The 15,399-nt window shown below is 41.1% G+C and overlaps 1 protein-coding gene across 4 annotated transcripts in view; it reads left to right on the top strand.

Moving 5' to 3' along the window:
* The first annotated feature begins 5,212 nt into the window (after positions 1-5,212).
* LOC137370120 (dendritic cell-specific transmembrane protein-like) overlaps positions 5,213-15,399 on the top strand; it is a 49,473-nt gene continuing 39,286 nt past the window's right edge. For 2 of the 4 annotated variants that reach the window (XM_068032307.1, XM_068032305.1), the window contains exons 1-2: positions 5,228-5,294; positions 6,338-6,463. The gene's annotated coding sequence lies outside the window, so the exon portion shown is untranslated. Of the gene's footprint in view, positions 5,295-6,337; positions 6,464-15,399 lie in introns of all 4 variants that reach the window. The other 2 variants (XM_068032306.1, XM_068032304.1) reach the window with 2 other exon arrangements.

The following is a 15,399-nucleotide window of genomic DNA, read 5'->3' as shown; positions in this document are numbered from 1 at the left end:
TGGATGGTGTCGAGCTTCTTGAGTGTTGTTGGAGCTGCACTCATCCAGGCAAGTGGAGAGTATTCCATCACACTCCTGACTTGTGCCTTGTAGATGGTGGACAAGCTTTGGCGAGTCAGGAGGTGAATTGCTCGCCTGAGGATTCCTAGCCTCTGACCTGCTCTTGTAGCCACGGTATTTATATGGCTACTCCAGTTCAGTTCTGGTCAATGGTAGCCCCTAGGATGTTGATAGTGGGGGATTCAGCGATGGTAATGCCGTTGAATGTCAAGGGGAGATGGTTAGATTCTCTCTTGTTGGAGATGGTCATTGCCTGGCACTTGTGTGGCGCAAATGTTACTTGCCACTTATCAGCCCAAGCTTGGATGTTGTCCAGGTCTTGCTGCATTTCTACATGGACTGCTTCAGTATCTGAGGAGTCCCGGGTGGTGCTGAACATTGTGCAATCATCAGTGAACATCCCCACTTCTGACCTTATGATAGAAGGAAGGTCATTGATGAAGCAGCTGAAGATGGTTGGGCCTAGGACACTACCCTGAGGAACTCCTGCAGTGATGTCCTGGAGCTCAGATGATTGACCTCCAACAACCACAACCATCTTCCTTTGCGCTAGGTATGACTCCAGCCAGCAGAGGGTTTTCCCCCTGATTCCCATTGACCTCAGTTTTGCCAGGGCTCCTTGATGCCATACTCGGTCAAATGCAGTCACTCTCACCTCACCTCTTGAGTTCAGCTCTTTTGTCCATGTTTGAACCAAGGCTAGAATGAGGTCAGGAGTTGAGTGGCCCTGGCAGAACCCAAACTGAGCATCACTGAGCAGGTTATTGCTAAGCAAGTGCCGCTTGATGGCACTGTTGATGACACCTTCCATCACTTTACTGATGATTGAGAGTAGACTGATGGGGCAGTAATTGGCCGGGTTGGACTTGTCCTGCTTTTTGTGTACAGGAGCAGATGAATGCATGGCTGAGGAGATGGTGCAGGTGGGAGGGCTTTAGTTTCCTGGATCACTGAGTCTGTTTCTGGCAAAGGTGGGACCTGTAAAAGTTGGATGGGTTGCACCTGAACCGGAATGGGACAAGCATCCTTGCCTGGAGATTTGCTAGTTCTGTTGGGGGGGGGGCTTTAAACTAACTTGGCAGGGGGATGGGGTACAGAGTGGAGATACAGTAGGGGGTAATATAGAACAGAAAGTGAGTCTGCCTGGAAGGCACAGCAAATATAGACCTGGTAAGGCACAAGGGAAAAATGCAAGGTTGGATTGCATCTATTTCAATGCAAGGAGTCTTACTAATAAGGCAGATGAATAGAGGGCATTGATTAGTACATGGGATTATGATATTATTGCTATCACAGAGACATGGTTGAGGGAGGTACAGAACTGGCAGCTCAATATTCCAGGGTATAGAATCTTCAGGTGCGACAGGGGAGGGGATAAAAGAGGAGGTGGCATTTCACTGTTGATCAAGGAGTCAATTACTGCAGTAAAGAGGGATGACATCTTAGAAGGTTCCTCAAATGAGGCCATTTGGGTAGAACTTAAAAACAAAAAGGGGGCAATCACTTGGCTGGGTGTCCAATACAGGCCTCCAAACAGTTAGGAAGAGATAGAGGAGCAGGTATGTAGGCAAATCTCTGAGATGTGTGAAAATAATAGGGTAATAATAGTAGGGGATTTTAACTTCCCCAATATTAACTGGATAGTCTTAGTGCAAAATGCTTAAAACGGGCAGAATTCTTAAAATGCATACAGGAGAGCTTTTTGAGCCAGTGTGTAGAAAGTCCTACAAGAGAAGGGGCAGTACTGGACCTAATCCTAGGGAATGAAGCCAGTCAAGTGGTAGAAGTGACAGTGGGGGTGCATTTCGGGGATAGTGACCATAACTCTGTAAGATTTAAGGTAGTTATGGAAAAGGACAAAGATGGACCCAGAAATAAAGGTACTGAATTGGGGGAAGGCTGATTTCAATATGATAAAACAGGATCTGGCTAAAGTGGACTGGGAGCAGCTACTTGTAGGAAAGTCTACATCACATCAGTGGGAGTCATTCAAAGAGGAAATAGTGAGAGTCCAGAGCCAACATGTACCCATTAAGGTGAAGGGTAGGACTAACAGGCCCAGAGAACCCTGGCTATCAAGGGAAATAGAGCATTGGATCAGGGGAGAAAAGGAGGCTTACAGCAGATCCCAAGCGCTGAAAACAGCAAAGGCACGAGAGGAGTATAGGAAGTGTAGGGTGGTACTTAAAAAGTAATTAGGAGAGCGAAGAGGGGGCATGAAAAAACACTGACGGGCAAGATAAAGGAAAATCCCAAGGCGTTTTATAAGTATATTAAGGATGAGGATAACCAGGGAAAGAGTAGGGCCCATTAGGGATCAATCTGGCAATCTTTGTGTGGAGCCGGAGGACATAGGTGAGGTTTTAAATGATTACTTTTCATCTGTGTTCACGATGGAGAAGGACGATGTAGGTGTAGAGATCAGGGAGAGGGATTGAAAGGGAGGAAATATTAGCTGTTTTAGCGGGCTTAAAAGTGGATAAATCCCCAGGCCCAGATGAGATGTATCTCAGGCTGTTATGTGAGGCAAGGGAGGAGATAGCAGGGGCTCTGACACAAATTTTCAAATCCTCTCTGGCCACAGGAGAGGTACCAGAGGACTGGAGGACAGCGAATGCGGTGCCATTTTTCAAGAAGGGTAGTGGGGATAAACCAGGTAATTACAGGCTCTCGAGTCTAACATCAGTGATAGGGAAATTATTGGAAAAAATTCTGAGAGACAGGATTAATCTCCACTTGGAGAGGCAGGGATTAATCAGGGATAGTCAGCAAGGCTTTGTTAGGGGGAGATCGTGTCTAACTAACTTGATTGAATTTTTCGAGGAGGTGACTAGATGTGTAGATGAGGGTAAAGCGGTTGATGTAGTCTACATTGATTTCAGTAAGGCTTTTGATAAGGTCCCGCATGGGAGATTGGTTAAGAAGGTAAGAGCCCATGGGATCCAGGGCAATTTGACAAATTGGATCCAAAATTGGCTTAGTGGCAGGAGGCAGAGGGTGATGGTAGAGTGCTGTTTTTGCGATTGGAAGCCTGTGACCAGTGGTGTACCACAGGGATCGGTGCTGGGACCCTTGCTGTTTGTCGTGTACATTAATGATTTAGACATGAATATAGGAGGTATGATCAGTAAGTTCGCAGATGACATGAAAATAGGTGGTGTTGTAAATAGTGAGGAGGAAATCCTTAGATTACAGGGAGATATAGATGGGCTGGTAAGATGGGTGGAGCAGTGGTAACTGGAATTTAATCTTGAAAAGGGTGAGGTAAGGCATTTTGGGAGGACTAACAAGGCAAGAGAATACACAATGGATGGTAGGACCCTAGGAAGTGAAAAAGTCAGAGAGACCTTGGTGTACTTGTCCATAAATCACTGAAGGCAGCAGCACAGGTAGATTAAGGTGGTTAGATACTTGCCTTTATCAGCCGAGGCATAGAATATAAGAGCAGGGGTTATGATGGAGCTGTATAAAATGTTAGTTAGGCCACAGCTGGAGTACTTTGTACAATTCTGGGCACCAGACTATAGGAAGGATGTGATTGCACTGGAGAGGGTGCAGAGGAGATTCACCAGGATGTTGCCTGGGCTGGAGCATTTCAGCTATGAAGAGGGGCTGAAAAGGCTAGGGTTGTTTTCCTTGGAGCAGAGAAGGCTGAGGGGGGACATGTTGGAGGTGTACAAGATTATGAGGAGCATTGATATGTTAGATAGGAGGACATTTTTTCCTTTATCGGAGGGGTCAAGAACCAGGGGTCATAGATTTAGGGTAAGGGGCAGGAGGTTTAGGGGAGATTTGAGGAACATTTGTTCACCCAGAGGGTGATTGGAATCTGGAATGCACTGCCTGAAGAGGTGGTGGAGGCAGGAACCCTCACAACATTTAACAAGTATTTAGATGAGCACTTGAAACGCCATAGTACACAGGGCTACGGGCCAAGTGCAGGAATATGGGATTAGAATAGTTGGGTGCTGTATGGCTGGCACAGACACGATGGGCTGAAGGGCCTGTTTCTGTGCTGTATAACTCTATGACTCTATCAAACTTACACCCTTAAATCTTGCCTTATAACAATAATCATAACTAGTTAACACCAGATAACATTTATACAGGAATTTGTAAAGAATCCTTGTGCTGGTAATCATGCCAACAAGGTGTTCTCTAAAGGAAGAAAGACCTTGCATTTGTTTGGTGCCTTTCACATCCTCAGGATATTCTAAGGAATGTTTTGACCAAAGAATTACTTTTAAAGTTACTGTTGCTTTGTAGGCAAGCTCAGCAATTAATTTACACACAGCAAGGTTGCACAAATAACAACAAATAATTTGTTTTAGGTGGTTTTGGATGAGAGATAAAGATTGGACAGGACATCAGAACTGTGCTCTTCTTCAAATAGTGCCATGGGATCTCTGGCTGCTAAACTGGTGATGTGGCTTTCAAGGGTCATTTTCATTTCAAAGCACCCTTTCAATCAGATCCCCTTCCTCTGGTGATACGGTTTGTATGTGAACAATGTGGTGCTGTTCTGAACTATGCAGACTGGAAAGAACCTCGGTTGGAACTCTGTTTTTTTTCTCTGATAGCTGTTCTGTGCCCAGGCACCAGTTAGATTGCTACCTCAGTTGCTCTGGACTAGGGAGGAGGAAAGCCAGCAAAGCTTATTGATCTTGGTGCTGGAAAATGTACATATGAATGTCCACTGAGGATTCTGCTGTGATACTCTTCAATAACCAAATAGCCTACACACCCTTACTATCTAGAATCGAAAATGAGTAATTGCCACATAGACAAGGTATAAGAGAGCAACATGAACCTGTGGAACCAATCCTCTAGCATGAGTCAGCATGTACAAAAGAGAAAAAATAGGGTAAAAAGCAAAGTAATCAGATCAGCTATGTTTAATACATTTGGTATAACCTGTGAGAGTAAGGCTATAAATCAGTATCAAATGTAAACTGTTGAATTGGCCACTAAGTTTTTGCAACTTCCAGATCTGCCGCTGAACTCTCTGTGCTGGGAAGCCCCTCCACAAACCTTTTGGTTACATTTGACTATAAAATAAATCAGGGGATTGTGTGTTGGGGTGGGTTGGAAACTTATGATTCATAGGGAAACTAAGATACACACTGATCAACAAAACGAATGCCCGTGTATTTATAAAGGCAGGCATTCGTGTAACCTGCACCAACTATTACCTCTTCCTCTACTGTGCTTGCAAACATCCTCATCAGACACAGGTAACGGTTTAATAATTAGGTGTATTTGTACTTTCTATAAAATATATATTGTGGGATGATCCTTCCACAATTTCCTTACAGCAATTAATATTTTAATGTTGTTTTGCTGGTTGTAGTTTTTGTGTGACTGTTTCAATATGTGCTTTGATATCAACTATGCACAACAGCAAATGAAATAAAGTCTTCTTTTTAGGAAAAAGGACATTTAAAAACAAATAATTGATCCAAATAATGAGCCAATTACAAGTAGAATAGGAATAGAGCAACTGTTGTTAATGGTGATTCTTCTGATTGCTCAATACAGTCTATCTAGTGGTTAAAAACTTGGCAAAGTCGCTGCTTCAACATATTCAGCCGCGTGAATTATATACTTAACCACCTGCTTGGCCAGCAATTATTTCAAAGGTACTGGGTGACCACGAGTAAATTTACAATGTAGTACAGTAATCGAAGAGGGAGAGTGTATGCTATCAGAAATCATGAGTTGATGTCCAGGATAGGTTTTTTTTTAAAGGTATTACTTATTTATAGATACTGGGACAAAATATATTTTCTTCAATGTTATTTATTTATTTAATGTGAGATAATCATTAGTTTATTTTTGATGGTGGATTCCAGAAATCACTGTCCAGTGTTAGAATAAATGTTAAATTGGTTTTAATTGTCACTTCATGAATATTTCAGTATTCTAACTGTAATACTGTAAGTGGGGTAGATGTCAACTCTGTGCAATAATGAAAACAGGTGATAGTGAGTCAGCAGCCCGTTTTACATTTTTAATTCCATTGTTCAATGGGAAAACATTGGGAGGTATGTAAAATAGGCTTAAAACCATCAACACCATTGTACAAAATCAAAATTTACCCCACTATTAGGGTCTAAACAATATAGTTAGTCTGCATCTTGCTGTTGGCATTACAAATTTGGATGTTTACAGCTAATTTAGTGTTCTTTTACAAAATATTCTTGATGAACTTCTCTTAGGCGTACTCTCTGGAAACTGCATAAAAATCACTGCAAATTATTTTAACCCTTAACTTCAGGAATTGAAAGCACTTTGAAGGATCACTGTAGTTTCTGACCAATATGGCTCTGAGTCTGTGGAAACCAGATTAAAGAATTTGATACAGGGTTGAGGCCCTGCATTTACCCAGACGAAGAGCTGAGTGGTAAGTTCAAAACACAACACTGCAGTTGAGTTCATTTAAGCTACATGTGCAATCCTTTGATAACTTGGTTAAGCAAATGGTTATAGACAATCGGGAACTAGACAGAAATAATGTTGTTCCAGGTAAAGTGAAGAACCAAAACACAATAGCAGGTTAAAATACAATGAAGAAAATGTTGCAAAATTCCTTGGTAGCCCAGCCAGTAAGTGCACTGCCTGCCAGGAAAGCTCAAGTGTCAAGTGTGCTGCGATGGTTGATATCAACTGAAGCAGCAATACACACACTACAATTAGCGTCAGTGACGCTGAGCTAAAAGCCAGGGTTATCGTCCTCTATTAGAGATTGCTATCCAATGATTTCTACTGAAAAGTGCTTTCCTATGAAAGCGAGTTGAGGATAAAATTACATAGAATTACATAATATTACACCACAGAAACAGGCTAGTCAGCTCAATAGGTTCATGCTGCGTTTTTGTTTCACCTGAGCTTCCTCCCATCCTTCATCATCTAACCCCCATCAACATATCATTCTATTTCCTTCTTCTGCAATTTTATCTGAGGATGATGATGATGACAGATTCCTCGCAAGCAAAGATTGTTGGAAGGCTTGTCTCTGTGGTAGTCCGCATGATCATTGGTGACTGAAGAGGCCAATTCTTGATCTGCAGGCTCTTGAGCAGTTGAGGCACAAGAACTGGTTTGCAGCGGCTCTGGTAGAAGTAAGCTCCTTCCATTGTCTGCGCCTTTCTTCAACAGCCTTGCATCTGTTTGTTTTGAACTTGTAGGTTGCTTTTCTGGGTGTTATGCATCAGTTGTCTCTGTCGGCAGCCTCCTGCTCCCACACCTGTTGGTCAGAGACAGCTGTTTATGTTTATCTAGCTTACCCTTTAAATACATTTATGCTAGTCACCTCAACAACTCCTTGTGATAGCAAATTCTACTTTCCAACCACACTCTGGGTGAAGAGGTTTCTCCTGAAAGCTCAATTGGATTTATCAGTGACTATCTTATATTTATCAGCCCGAGTTCTAGTCTCCCCCTCCCGCTTACGTGGAGACCCCTTCCCTATGTCTAACCTATCAAACTCAATCATAATTTTAAAGTCCTCTATGCGGTAACCCCCCCTCAGTTTTTTCTTTTCTCGAGAAAAGCATTCCAGCCTGCTCAACCTTTCCTGATAGCAGAACCTCTCCGATCTGGTATCATTCTAGTAAATCTTTTTTTCACCTTCTCCAGTGCCTCTATATCGTTTCTGCAATTTTTTTATTTGTATTTTTGTGGGATGTGGGTGTCACTGACTAGGCCAGCATTGATTGCCCGTCCTTAATTGCCTTTGAACTGAGTGGCTTGGTAGGCTATTTCACAGGGCATTTAAGAGTCAACCACATTGCTGTGGGTCTGGAGTCACATGTAGGCCAGACCAGGTAAGGACAGCAGATTTCCTTCCCTAAAGGACATCAGTGAACCAGATGGGTTTTTACAACAATCGACAATGGTTTCATTGATTACCATTAGACTAGCTTTTGATTCCAGATTTTATTAATTGAATTTAAATTTGACCGTCTGCCGTGGTGGGATTCAAACCCTTGCCCCCAGAGCATTAGCCTGGGCTCTGGATTACTAGTCCAGTGACATTACCACTGCCTCCCCAATATATAGACCAGAACTGTTCACTGTACTTAAATGCGACCTAAGATTCCATAAAAATTTAACATAACTTCTCTGCTTTTCAATTCTATTCCTCTAGTAATGAACCCCAGTGCTTGCTATGCTTGGTTTTCCTTATTAACCCGTGTCACTCCTGTACTCCCAGATCTCTGTTCCTCTGCCCTATTTAGAAACTTATTTTACAAGGAGTAAGTGGCCTCCTTAATCTTCCTACCAAAATGTACCACCTTACACTTTCTGCCAAATACATGGTCATTCTGCAAGCTTATTAATGTCTGACTGTATTTTGTTGCAGTCCCCCTCTGTATTAAGTACACTTCTGATTTCTGAGTTCAAATTTGATTATGTAAGTGGTGAACTACAATGGACCCAACACCGATTCTTACGAACACCTTTTGCTAACCTGACTAATGACCTTTAACTCCTACTCTTTGCTTTTTGTTTTGTAATCAGATTGCTAGCCATTCAACTACTTGTCCCCTCACTCCACATGTTCAGAATCGTGATTAGGCTTAGTTGTGTGCCATGATTGAATAGACTATGATGTATATTGCCTAGGCTTATGCATCAAGAATGGTCATATGGACAATGTACCATGAGTTAGGTGAGAACACAGGAGTGGAACAAAGATTAAATGGTTTTTCTATTGCTGCAAGGGTGTATTTAATTTAATGCGTTGCACGCACAATGAGGTTGAGGATATTGGACAATGAATAAGAGGTAGTACTAGTTCAATTGAAAATTTCAAAATTGAGGTTGATCGTCCTGTCCAACAAAAATCTATCAAGGGTCACAGAACCAAGACAAGTAGATGGAATTATGATACAGGTCAGCGTGATCTAATTGAAAGGCAGAAGAGTCAAGGGGCTGAATGGCCTACTGTAGTCCCTTTATTTCTTCCGAAGAAGGTGCTTAGATGTTTCACAAAGTGACCCTGTAAAATTAGGGACAGGAGTGGCATTATTGGCAAGGGATGGCATAGAAGCTGGTAAAAGAGTGGGCATAAAGAAGAAAGGGAAAATAACAGAAAAAAATCAAATGTGAATAAGTTATAATAAGGGCAACAAAGTAATAACTGCCTATCAACAACCAGCTTAAAGTGAAAAGGTGCTCTTTAGACAAAGAAGAGGCTGCAAGTAATCAGTATGTGGCAATCATGGGCAATGTCAAAAAGCTCAAATCGATCGATCAGATCAGCTAACAGGGATGAAAAAAAGCACAAGAAATGTTGTAGAGGTATCAAGAGACTGGTTATAGGGCAGCATGTGCAGTAGGTTGTAGCGACCCACTTATGGGGTCACTTTCAACAATATGTAGATGGAAAATGCAGGAATGGATCAATGTTTAAGGCAAGGGGTTGATGCCAGTTTGTCTACGATGCAGGCTGAGACCAAAACATAAAAGCCTTAATGACCTGATACAATAAAACGCAGAAAGGATGGTTCCATCATGAGGAATGACCAAATTTCAAGAGGATGAGAGACAAAAAGACAGAGCCCGACTTTGTTTCCCTAAAGTTTTCATAGTTTATTAAACCATTGTGTACAAGTTGAAATTTTCAAAATATTTCCCAGTACATTAATAGAAATTTACCATACAAATAAGCCAGTAAAGAAGCAATCTTAAGACCCAAAAACTCATGCCATAGACACTTATTCCAGTAAAAGATATCTATTTAAGCAAATCGAGTTTACAAAAGAATTCATGGGGGACCCATTTGCTCTTTTGTGTCTTGCACAACCAAGTGGATTAAGTAGTAAAATATTTCAGATTCATTTTGTCATGCAGGCCCCCACCTGCCAAGAATGAGGCACACATTATTTCGCCACATGAACATTAAAACTTAAGATTGCTACTGGGAAGAAACGAGGTTCTATCACAAGGAATTGCCAAGCCCCTGACTGGAAAGATATTTGCATAGTAACAGACAGTACTTGGAATGGACAAAGGGGCCACTCCTGCTCCAATTTAATCCACAATGGACTTTTGATTACTAGACATTGAAGGTGGAGATGCTAGCATTCCAGGTTAACTGCTCAGAGGCCGAGTACACAAACCGATGTGGTCAGACCAGTTTAGTCACATGACTAACTGACTTGGAGTATTTTGAATTTGAACTTGCCACAGAGAATTTGAACTCAGAAAGCTGTTTGTTCCTAGACTGAGAACATCTCTCTCCTGTCTACTGTCATCCCTCTCTCACCAGCTTCGGAAACCATTGAAGACATATGAACCCCAAGAGAGAAAAGTCTCCTACAGTGAAGAAGGCTTAAGAAGAATACTGGGCCTCAACGAAAAGCAAGAATTACCTACAAAAGGACTACAGTGAGCTCGAAGCACAGTAAAAACCCCTCTTCAGAGATTACCCCAACATTTTTCACTTTATTTTTCTTCTGCTCTTTTCTGTCTCCGGTTGCATGTGTGCATTGCATATGCATGCTAGCATGGGGCGTGGCGTGTATCCAAAGGCATTAACTGAATTAGAGTTTAAGTTTAAGGTTTAATAAGTTTCACTTCTTCTTTAAATCTGAGAAAGTCTGTTTACGCTGAGTTCTTTGCCTTATAATTGGAAAGTGGTGAAAAAGGATTCACCATGGGGGAGTTCAAAACACATTGTGTTTAAAATTAAACCCTGTTACAATAAGACCAGGTGAAGACAGTAAAAGACCCCTGCACACCTTTCTCACCTGGTCATAACAAATTAGTTTTGCACCATTTGTGGGTTTTTTGCTTATTTCTGAACTTGCAGCATTTCTGTTTTAACTAATATTGTATTAAGCAATTGAAGTCAGTAACACTGCAGCACAGAAACAGGAACAATGAGATGCACTTTTTGTCCCATGAGTTGGAAAAACATCACAATGTGTAGGAAAGTCATTATTGCTGTGACTCTTAGTCACCAACAGAATAAACTCAGGATTTGCCCATTCCTCTGCACACTATACTAAATGCATTCCATAGATAAAAATGTAGGAACAGAGCAGACTTCTTTCAGCTATATTCAGATGTACAGAAAAGTGTTGAAATTAGCTAGATGTCCTATAATAATTTTACGGTAAGAGAACACCTAGCAAATAATGACAGGATGAACCTGATAAAGTTTATGAGGGAGAATCATAGAACAATTCTTTAAATTTAGGTCAGGAAAGCTGAGAAGGGTTGTAAAATTAATTGGCCACAATAAACTGGGCTTAACTGTTAGTAGATAAATCTACAGATAAACAGTGGGAAGTATTGCAATGAGAGTTTGGTATGGTTCGAAAACCAGTACATATTCCTAAAAAGTAAAAATCTTCACTAGTGTAGGTAAATAACCATGATCAACAAATAAGGTGTGACACAGCATCAATTTGAAAGAAAAAGCTTATACGAATACGAGGAAGAGTGAAAATCCAGTAGACTGGGAAAACTATTAAAAGCAACAAAGGGGTTCAAAGAAAATAAGAGCACAAGAAGTAAACTGCACTGGCAGATAAACAGTAATATGACTTATATTAACTAATTTTTGGCTTATAGAAATACATTTTACATCTTTTAATTCAAATTATTTGATCATTCAGCTTTTTAACATTACATTTTCACATTGTTAAGTTCAATTTATTGGATAATTCAAATTTTTAGCTGAAAAACCACTTCGAATTTCAGGAATGGACTGTACTTTAACTTGTCCTGAATCAAAGACAAGCCTTCCCATTCTGGGGGATAGAGGAAAGAAGCCAGGCGCAGGCCTGTTTTGGTTGGAAACAGTGAGCTGTGGGTATCAAACAGACATCCCGATGTACCTCACTGGTTTTGGGCTTGAATAGGCTCGAGGTGCTGAATGGTCTATTCCTGTTCCTATGATCTCAGCTGAAAATTCAGCTGAAAACATATAACACAGAATTATTCTCCGACATGCTGCAAGATATAATGGCATGCTTGTCACTATGTCTTATAATCATCAGTAGTATTCCCCTATGAACTGATATGACATTCCCATCTCTCACTTCTCCAAGGGTTCATTTCTCTTTGAACCATAAGAGCCATCAGGATCCAGATGGATCTAAAGCCATACATAACCCAAGGTGAAAGGCAACTTTTTAACACAGAGTTCAACCCAGTATCTGAACATGTATAATATTCATATGATTCCTTTATCATCACCTCAGCTTGTCCTGTCTTAACATCTCAGTGTTCAGAGTCAGTGTGAGCCATGCAGTGTGACAAGTGTGTACATTTAGATTTTGCTTAATAGATATAGATTCAGGAATAGGATGATAACAACAGTGCGACACCACTTATTCACTGGAGTGTTTGCTATCTATGACCAGATATAAATCATATTCTTATTGTTACTTCTTTGCTTTTACATTGCATGAAAAAGCAGCCAAGGGCGTTAATACACTGGCCTTTTGCAGCTGCAATATGGATTTGAATGCACTGAAGACTGATGGGGTCAAAACCTCAAGAGTTCTATGTAAAATACATTGCGGAAATTTCAACACCGGTCATTCTGGGCACGAGCCACATCATACAACTTCCTAAATTTGGCAACCTCAATCAGAAATGACACAGAATGACTGGTGTAAGAAACGGAAATGTCACAGTGGTGCAGTAGTGGGTACTCTTTTGCGTTCGCAGCAGAAGCACGTTGTTAGTGCAGATTTGAAGGAGCTTTGCTCTGATCTAACTGTGCAATGCCTACCTGGGAGTGCTTCATGCTAACACTTGGCTTCTAGAAATGGAAATGTGCTTCATTTTCCAGCATTACATCCAATACCTTAAGTACAAAATCCACAGGAAAAAATACACAGCAGCACGCAAAAGCTCAAGTAAACAACTTCACTGATGCCTTTTTTGAGCGATAGGTAATTAATTTTGTTTAAAAAAATATTAATTTGGGTGGGCCACCCATTATTGGAAATATCCTAATGGAGTTCATCCAGTTTTACAATCAACTGGCCTTTTTCAAAATAGGACCTCTTCATTACCTACAGGTTTTATGTTCCCTATTCTGGCATGCGTAATCTTGCAATGATATTAAAATCCATCTACCATTTCTTAGGGCATGCACTTGACTGTTGCAGATCTTTATGGCTCCTTTCAGTCAATTCCCATCTGTTGATACCACAGTCAGCGGTATTCTTTATGCTGCATATTAATTGTACTAATATATCAAGTCCTAATATACTAATATGTACTAATATACCACTGACCACCTCCAGGTGCTTACCCATTGTCTCCCGAGACAAGGAGGCCAAAGAAGAAGAGAAGAAGAATAGCTCAAGTGAGGTTCCATGTGATGTGCACAATGCAATCTGACAGTCCAATCTTTTCTTAATGGAATGTTCCTCATATTGTCAATGGATCTTTTTTTAACGTACTTATACGTTAACAGGTCGACAGGAGACCGAAGCATAAATATAGTAGTTATCATAGAAATTTATAGCACAGAGGAAAGCCATTTAGCCCATCGTGTCTATGCTGTCTGAACATCATCTATCCTGCCTAATCCCATTTTCTATCTTTGGGTCAGTGGCCTATGGTCAGTAGTTTATGACATTTCAGATGCATTTCCAAGTACTTTTTAAATATTTTCTGTCTCTACCCTTTCAGGTAGTGAATTTCAGACTCCCACCACCCTCTGGGTGAAACAATTTCTCCTAAACGCCCATCAAATCCTTCTACCAATTATTTTAAATCTATGACCCCTTGTTATTGACCTCTCTGCTAAGGGAACTAGGTCCTTGCTACCCTTTATATCTAGGCCCCTCATCATTTTATACACCACAATTAAATCACCCCTCAGCCTCCTCAGTTCCAAAGAAAATAACTCCAGTCTAACCAATCTTTCCTCATAGCTAAAATTCAAAAGTCCTGGCAACATCCTCGTAAATCTCCTCAAGTGTGATTCCACCCCTTCTATAATGCGGGCGACCAGAACTGTACGCATTATTCTAGCTGCCACCTAAAAAGCGTTTTATATAGTTCTAGCATAACCTCCATGCTCTCATATTCTATGCCTCGGCTAATAAAGGCAAGTTTCCCCTGTGCCTTCTTGACTATCTTATCTACTTGTCCAACCACCTTCAGGGATTTGTAGACATGCACTCCAAGGTACCTCTGTTCCTCTATATTTCTCAGTGTCCTCCTATATAATGTGTGTTCCCTTGCCTTGTTAGCCCTCCCCAAATGCATTGCCTCACACTTCTCTGGATTGAATTCCATTTGCCACTCCCTGCCCACCTTGCCAGTCCTTTGATATTTTAGGAACATAGGAACATAGCAACAGGAGTAGGCCATTCAGCCCCTTGAGCCTGTCCTGCCATTCAATGAGATCATGGCTGATCTGTGGCCTAACTCCATATACCTGCCTTTGGCCCATATCCCTTAATATCTTTGCTTAGCAAAAATCTATCTATCTCAGATTTAAAATTAACAACTGTTCTAGCTTCAACTGTTGTTTGTGGGAGAGAGTTCCAAACCTCTACCACCCTTTGCATGAAGAAGTGCTTCCTAACATCTCTCCTGAACGGTCTGGTCCTAATTTTTAGACTATGCCCCCTAGTTTTAGAATCTCCAACCAGTGGAAATAGCTTATCTTCATCTAGCCTGTCTTTTCCTCTTAATATCTTGAAGACTTCAATCAGATCACCCCTTAACCTTCTAAATTCTAGCGAAAACAGGCCTAATTTGTGTAATCTCTCCTCGTAACTTAACCCCTGTAGTCCAGGTATCATTCTTGTAAACCTACGTTGCACTCCCTCCAAGGCCAATATATCCTTCCTAAGGTGTGGTGCCCAGAACTGCTCACAGTACTCCAAGTGGGGTGTAACCAGGGTTTTGTACAGCTGCAGCATAAGCTCTGTGTCTTTATACTCCAATCCTCTAGATATAAAGGCTAGTATTCCATTAGCCTTTTTGATTATTTTCTGCACTTGCTCGTGGCATTTTAAAGATTTATGCACCTGAACCCCCAAGTCTCTTTGGACATCCACTGTACTTAACCTCTGCCCATTTAGAAAGGACCCTGCTCTATCCTTTTTTGTTCCAAAATGGATAATCTGACACTTGCCCGCATTGAAATCCATCTGCCACAGTTTTGCCCACTCACCTAGTCTGTCACTATCTCTTTGCAATTTTATGCTGTCATCTAGACTGTCTACAATGCCGCCTAACTTTGTATCATCAGCAAATTTGGATATATGACTGATATTTTCCTTCAGTCTACAGTTTTCTTCCTCACTATCGATCACATGACCAATTTTTGTATCATCTACAAACTTCTTA

This window comes from Heterodontus francisci, chromosome 5 (assembly GCF_036365525.1).
Source record: "Heterodontus francisci isolate sHetFra1 chromosome 5, sHetFra1.hap1, whole genome shotgun sequence".
Taxonomy (NCBI): Eukaryota; Metazoa; Chordata; class Chondrichthyes; order Heterodontiformes; family Heterodontidae; genus Heterodontus; species Heterodontus francisci.
Note: the sequence above shows the minus strand (reverse complement) of the source record. Positions and strands in the feature narration are given on the sequence as shown.